Raw genomic sequence first — 7,228 nt, 5'->3', positions numbered from 1 at the left:
AGAACCTGGTTCTTGTAAAAGCTGAACACATGGAAGCTGCTAGTGTTATTATCACTGTCATTATTATCGCCGAAGGTAGAAGGACCTGACACACAGTAGATGAAAATGTTGACTTTGAGTGAAAGATTTCACGCTCATACCAGGTATCGATAGCTCCATCCTCAGAACAACCACATTTATTACACATCGGGGTTTCTGTCAGTCCAGAATTTGGGAATGGCTCAGCAGGGTGGCACTGGAGCAGGTCACTTCTGTGCTTGGGGCCCCGTAGTGGCTGGGCTGGGGAGGCCACGGGCTGCCTGGATGTTCCTCTTCTCCATGGGGAATATTGGGGCGTCTCCATCAGATCTCTCTGCACAGGCTGGTCTCTGGGCTTCCTCTGGGCCTGGCAGCCTCAGGCAGCCGGACTCCTCCAATGGCATGGCCAGGGGCTGGGGCAGCTCAGACTATGCATGTACAGGTTCCAGGGGACAGGGCAGCAGCTCCATTGCCTTTTATGACTTAACTGTGGAAGGGACACTGTGTCACCATGTCACACCATAGACACAGGTCCCCTCAGATTCAAGGAGAGAAAATGGATCCCACCTTTCAGGGGGAGATATGTCAAAGTAGTATCATAGGAAGAGTGTGTGAGGGATGCCTGGGTGGCTCAGCGGTTGAGCGTCTGCCTTTGGCTCAGGGTGTGATCCTGGGATCTGGGATCGAGTCCCACGTCAGGCTCCTTGCATGGAGCCTGCTTCTCCCTCTGCCTGTGTCTCCGCCTCTTCTTTCTCTGTGTCTCTTATGAATAAATAAATAAAATCACTTTTTAAAAAAGGGAGAGTGTGTGATATTTGAACTCTTGATGTGACTATGTCTGGAAAGTACGATTGGCCCCCCTGCGTTACTCCACAGAAGTGACTAATGGTGCGTATTTAGGTGGCATGCATGGCAGCAGAGGGGAGTTATATTTTGGAGGTAGGAGGAGAAAGGACCCTCAGATCTCAATGAGTGTACAGCTGTCCACAGCATCACATGTGGGCTGGGCCTGTCCTCAATGTCTTTTGGACAAACCTCAAACCGATAAAAATAAATATGGGCCGTTGATTGGAGACTTCCATTTGTAGCACGGGTTCACATGCTTGTCCCATTTAGCAGCCCTATAGGGTAAGGGCTACAGTGATCCTGGGTTCACAGAGCAGGAAAATTGAGGAGATAAAGTGACCTCGCCCCACGGCTCCCACTGGGAAGTGGCAGAAACAGGATTTGCACCTAGGTCTGTATGACCTCAAGTGAGTCTCCTTTACCACTCGGGCCGAGCATCCTGCATCATTCAGGCCGGCTCTGCCCAACACTCAGCACCCCTGTCCAGGAGCCCCAGTGCACACTGTAATTCTGGGAATAATGCCAGTATCTCAGGAACGTGAGTAGAAGTGGTAAGGCTTGAAGGGGTACGTCAAAGAGGAACAAGGGAATCGGAAATTTCAGTCTTAGCCAAAGAGACCCAGAGTTCCTTCAGCGTGCCTGAGTCTTACCTGTAACCAATCCAAGTTCCCTCTTGCTCCTAGCAACCCTAGGAGTGAGCAGATTGTCACATCACACCTACTTAAACCCCCCCAGGGATGCGGCACTCACTACCTTTCTCAGGAGCCCAAAAACCAAAGGAAGTGTTACCACTGGCATTGCCAGGTGGAGTCTCCATTGAAATGATCCTTCTAGAAGGTGATGTGGCAATTCATAGATGTCAACCTTCAGGGCCACAAAAACACACATGCCTTTTGTGCCACCGTGTTGCTCTGGAGCTTTTCTGAAGTGAAGATTCTAGAGAAGATGTGGGCCATCCTGTAAGCACAAGTGTTCAGGATGGCGATTTCTACAATTGCGTGACATTTAGAAACCCCCTAAATGATCCGGCAACGGAAGATTGGGTAGATGTCTCTGAGATCTCCTGGGAAATGTTGCCATGAGGCCATTGAACATTGTTTTCCTTACTTCTCTTCCTTTGCTGTCTCCTCTTTCAGAGAGATAAAAATCTGCTTTCCTAGAATGCCCTCACCTGAGCTCTAGCACTGCCTCGTGGAAGCAATTTAGATGACATGTGGTGTGCAGAACTTAGAACCCTGAACTGAGAGAAGAAAGGCTGAGGTCAGAGAACAGTGCACCCTCGCTCCGTGATTTTCTGCTGGGTGCCTCCCTAGCATCATGTTCTAGAACACACCTCCCTGTGCCTGGGGAATATCTGGTTAACCTCCACCAAGATATTTCATATATACTTGGCTTCCTCTTCCAAAGGAGGCTTATAACTTATATGCTTGCTTTGTTTTTAAAAATGTTTAAAATTTATTTATTATCTTTGTTAGAGAGACCTCGAGTAGGGGAGGGCAGAAGGCTTGGGAGAGAAAATCTGAAACAGGCTCCATGCTCAGCTCAGAGCTGGACACGAGGCTGGATCCCAAGACCCCCAGATCATGAACCTGAGCTGAAATCGAGAGTGAGGCATGTAACCAACTGAGCCACCCAGGCACCCCTTTAGGAAATTTTATTGTGGACTATATTTTATATGCAAAATGGGTCCAAAAATATTTATATCCCCCAGAGAGGAGACCAGAGGCTAAGTCACCAACGGTGGGCCTCTCAGGACCTACAGAAATAAAGATGGGATGAGTCAAAGAAAATGTGAAAACAAGCCAAAAATTAAAGGAAAAGGTGTTCCTTGAAGTATAAATCGCTCCAAACCAGCCACCTTCCAGCACCCTGCCGCTGCCCTACCTGGTCTCATCTGTCTACTCCCAATTCTGACCCCTCGGCCAACTGCTCCTTGACTGGGATCCATCCCGATGTCCTTCTCCCTACCCAGGCCTCGGGGGTGGGGCGTCACCCCACAGCCTGCCTCCTGTCCTGCCCAGACACAGAGCCCTGCAGCAGGCTGGGCCCCGGCGGGTACCGTGTGTGTGACCGGTGTGCGCGTGTTGGATCGGGGGGGTTCCCTGGCGGAGGTGGCCCAGCCCTCTGTCCCATGGGACGCAGCCTGCTTGACCCAACCCCTGGACAGTGAAATGACCGCTGTCTGCAGATGTGGCTGGAAGATATTTTTATACAAGGTGTGTTTAAAGATTTATGTTCTTGTGACTTCTTGTTTTTCTTTTTCTGTCGTGGTGTTTTTTGAAATACTTAAAGTAGAAAGAAGAAGAAAAAAATATATATAATAAACCCATAAAAACCCTCCAATCAGATAAAAAACAGAACTTTATCAGTACCTTAGGAGTCCCTAAAATCACCATCAATTTGATGATTGTGTAAATCATTCTCCCATCATATGTATAAAACCTTCTTTTGTTTCTATATATCTGAAACATATGTACAATGTATGTATGTATTATTTCTAATATATTTTATTAGATACATATAACAATATAGGAAATTGTTATATATTATGCATACATAAATATGTTATAATGTATTATCATATATACATGTATACATTTATCACTATGTGAGTATTCCTAAGCAATGACTTCTTTTGTTCTGCCTGTTTTTGAACTCTATGGAAATCGAACAACAGTTTGTATATTCTTCTGCAGCTTCTTTCCTTTACCATCCTTCTCACGGCCTTCGTCCCTGTTGTCCCATATGGCTTTTAATTCATGCACCTTCAGTGCCGTGTCATAGTCATCGCACCACTCTGCCAGGGTTTATGGACATTTTTCTGTTGATGGCTATACATGGGTTGTTCCTGGAGTTGTTGCTACCAATGACATCTTTTTACATGTCTCCTGGTATGTGTGCAAAAAAACGTTCCTAGGGTATGGTGTTAGCCAGGGTTCAACCAGACCAGGAGATCGAGATTCAGAGATGTAATGGAAGGAGTCGATTTACAAGACTGTGGGAGCTGGTTGGGCGAGTCCAAAACCCAGAGGGCAGGCTGGTGGAAAAGTCTTGGGCATGAGCCATCACAAGTGGAATCTCTTCTTTGGGGAACCATCAGCTCTGCTCTTAAGGCCTTTTGAGATTGCATCAGGGCCACCCAGATGATCCAGAATAGCCTCATTTGCTTGAAATCAACTGATTATGGACTTTAATCACATCTACAAAATTCCTTCACAGCAACAACTAGCTCAATGCTTGACAGAGCAACCAGGAACTATAGCCCAGCCAAGTTGAAATATAACCATGACCTTCATAGTTGTAAACCAGGAAGTGGGATTGGTTGGGCCACAGCGAGGATCAAGGTGGGAAAGGAGTCACAAGCATGTGTTTTCCCACGTAATATCATTCTGTTTGTTTCTTTTGTTATTGGAAAGGCAGAAAGAATAGCTGTTGAAGTCTGAAAGCCAACACAATGAATGATGAAATTCGTTCTGCCTCCTACCCCTTTCTAAGGACTCCCCACCCCTCTACCTTGCCCCTGCCCTGCCCCAGACAACCAGTTAAGAGCAGGTGTGTGCACTATATGCATATAAGTATCCCAACTTTAATTTCATTAAATTTTTATTAAAAAACAGACTCACGATATTGATGTCACTTTGTAACCAGCATGTTAAAAAAATCAGTAACATTTTATGGGTGTCCCTCCTGCCTGGACAGTTAAATCTAAAATCATTCTTTATAATAGTTGCTTAATAGTCTGTTGGTCAAAGAAAGTCACTATAACTTTGCAAATGCTCCTCCTGCATTGGTGGGCACTTCCCTGGCTTCTGGGATTTGCCCTCTATTAACAATGCTCCATAAACATCCTTGCAGACCTTTCCTCTGGAGCAGCTGCTTTTATTTCTGTGGACAGAATCCCAAAAGCAGAAGGCAGACTGAGGGGCGGGCGTATTTTAAATGTCAAGAGACTCCAGCAGACACTTCCCTGAGAAGCTGTAGCCGTCCACACTCCCACCAGCAATGTCAGATCAGGGAATATCCATTCCCTGCATGCTCACCAGCACTGATTTTTTAACAATTTTGTTAACTCTTGCCAACCCAATGAATTAAAAAAGATAATAATAACACTTTCTCATCATCACTTTAATTTGTACTTTTTCCCTGTTGGCAAGCCTGGCAGATTTTCAGAAGCATGTAGCTACTTGGATTTTCTTTTCATGAACTGCTGGCTCATGTCTTTGGAATATTTTTCTATGGGGCTCTTGCCATTGTTGCCAGTACAAAATGGCATTGTTCAATCAGCTTTGGTGAGACTGTGCATGAGAGCACCACTCATTTTTGGGTCCCCTATTCTGTTGTGGGTGAGAAGTAGGTCTTGGATCAGCCACTCCGGTACCTTATTTTCTGGAGTTTGTCCCTGGGGAGAGTTACCTCTCATCTGGGACTCTGGCTCTCTGCCTTTAAAATGGGGTTAATCGGTCTTGGGTCTCTTAAGCTTGTTTTGCAAAGATGGAAGGAACAAATGCACATCAGATGCTTGGGATTTGCAAGTGCTCAGCAGGTGGATGTCAGATGCTGTTGTCAGGAGTGGAGTCTACAGGAACACAGAATTGCTCTGTGGTCACACACAGCACACCCAAGGTGACTGGCAGTGGCCATGGGTGGTCATATGACCCATGGAGAGGATCAAAGGCCATGTGTGTGGGGGGAATACTGTCACAGTAGGGGGCCTGAACACTGACTGGACTGTCCCTGAGCCTGACTGGTGTCCTCTCTGCCTGAGTAGCCCTGTTTTCTTGGCATGGATGGCTGCCTTGGATGGTGGAACACTCAAAACCAGCTGTGACAAGGGTAATACCTGAATAGGGGCCAGGGTGTGGGGGACAGGACAGGATCCTGAAACATGAGGTCAGATCCTTTTTCTGAGGCCCCCAGCAAGAAAGTGACATAAGGAGGCAGGACAGGAGGGGGTCCCATTACTTCCAGGCTTCCAAAGTGCCCAGGACTACCCACAAACCTCGGGACGAGCCTATATGGTGTAAATGACTCATCGCCTTTTCACTTGGGCTCAGAGAGGTGAGGTCACTTTCTCAAGATCCCACAGCCAGCAAATGACAGAGCTGGGATTTGAAGCCAAGTCTGAATCCCCAACTCCATGCTCCTAACCATTACCCCAGTGTCTGGCTAATGAGAATGCTATTGCCCTCGCCTCCAGTTGGTTAGATCACAGCAGGCACCTGGACCAAAGGCCAGTGGGATGTGTCATGCAGAATTCTCAGTGGAGCAACTTTAGACAAATACAGTATACTTAGAAGGCACCAGTGCTGAGGACCAGCAGTTAGGAGTTCCACTAGGGGATGCCTGGGTGGCTCAGTGGTTTGAGCGTCTGCCTTTGGCTCAGGGCGTGATCCCGGGGTCCCGGATCAGATCGAGTCCTGCATCGGGCTCCCCTACCAGAAGCCTGCTTCTCCCTCTGCCTATGCCTCTTTCTCTCTGTGTCTCTCATGAATAAATAAATAAAATCTTAAAAAAAAAAAAAAAAGAGTGCCACTAACTTTCAGCTTGCATTTAATCCTCAATACCCCTATGAGGTTGGTTGCTTGGTCACTTGAGCCAAGGACCCCCACCCAGTGAATGAGGGTTGGAGTGGGGACACAGGGCCCAATCCCACTCTAGCCAGGGCCCCTGCACCATGGTTAGGAGGGAGGCGCGAAGTGGTTGGTATCAAAGGGGAAATCGGTGGAGTGCGCCCTCTGGTGGTGGGCACAACCGGCAGCGCCCACCAGGGCCTCGGAGTTGAATTCGGTTCCTTGTTCTGACATTTCCTAATAGCGTGGCCTGGGCAAGTCATTTTACCTGCTCGAGTCTCAGTTTCCCCATCTGTAAAACAGGAATAGTAACCGAGGGGACTCCTCGGGTAGCAGTGAGGATTTGGTAAAGCAAGTATTCACCGGTTATGGTTAACACACCATAGTGATAACTGAGAGCAGTGCCAAGGGAGTGATTCCTTCCTTTCCAGGGATGGGAAGGGAGCTGGAGTGCACCCTTGGGGCCAGCTCACCAAGGGTAGGCAGGGTGGGGGGAGGGCACCATGGAAGCTTTAGAAAGTTATTTTGGGAACAAATCAAGAACCATCCTGTGATCTCATGCCACCTTTTCCCTCCTTCCCTGGCCTCCTTTCTTTTCTTTCAAGGCCACTCAGCCAGGAAATGTCAGAGCAGTCTGCCTCCCACATCATGACTGTGACCACTTACCACCTCCTGGCTAATCTCCCCCAAACCCTGTCTTTCTCACTGTCTTCACTCCCCAGCTCAAAAACCACCCATGGCTCTCCATGGTCCCCCAAGCTCACTGTCCACCATCTACCTTCAACCTACCTTCT

Source organism: Vulpes lagopus, chromosome 14 (assembly GCF_018345385.1).
Source record: "Vulpes lagopus strain Blue_001 chromosome 14, ASM1834538v1, whole genome shotgun sequence".
Classification (NCBI taxonomy): domain Eukaryota; kingdom Metazoa; phylum Chordata; class Mammalia; order Carnivora; family Canidae; genus Vulpes; species Vulpes lagopus.
Note: the sequence above shows the minus strand (reverse complement) of the source record.